Source organism: Gavialis gangeticus, unplaced genomic scaffold (assembly GCF_001723915.1).
Source record: "Gavialis gangeticus isolate Ggan-Ray unplaced genomic scaffold, GavGan_comp1, whole genome shotgun sequence".
NCBI classification, from domain to species: Eukaryota; Metazoa; Chordata; order Crocodylia; family Gavialidae; genus Gavialis; species Gavialis gangeticus.
The window spans coordinates 151,898,781-151,899,107 of NW_017729022.1; the positions used below are offsets into that span (position 1 = coordinate 151,898,781).

General features: G+C 45.3%; 1 long non-coding RNA gene across 1 annotated transcript in view; it reads right to left on the bottom strand.

The window, feature by feature from the left end:
* Nucleotides 1-327, bottom strand: part of LOC109297078 — a 10,263-nt gene that overhangs the window by 6,744 nt on the left and 3,192 nt on the right. The window lies entirely within an intron of this gene.

Here is a 327-nt window from a genome sequence, read left to right on the forward strand (position 1 = left end):
CACACACACACACACACACACACACAGATCAGTTAGGCATTATTTTATTACTATATTTACAATGTTAGAGCAGTTTGGAAGCCTACCAGTGTCTGTCATCAAAACATATAAACATTTAAAATTTATTTTGTTTAATGTTTGCTTTTGGTTTTCTTATCACACAATGGGTGTATGATGGGGAAATGGAGGTTTGCAGGGGAGAGTGGGAAGTGTTGTGGGAAGGTGTGGGGATGTGTGTGGGTGTATGTAGAGGGATGTGGGGGGATGCAGGTAGGTGTGAGGGGATCATGGGGGGACTGTGAGTGTTGGGGGACTGTGGGGGGGGGG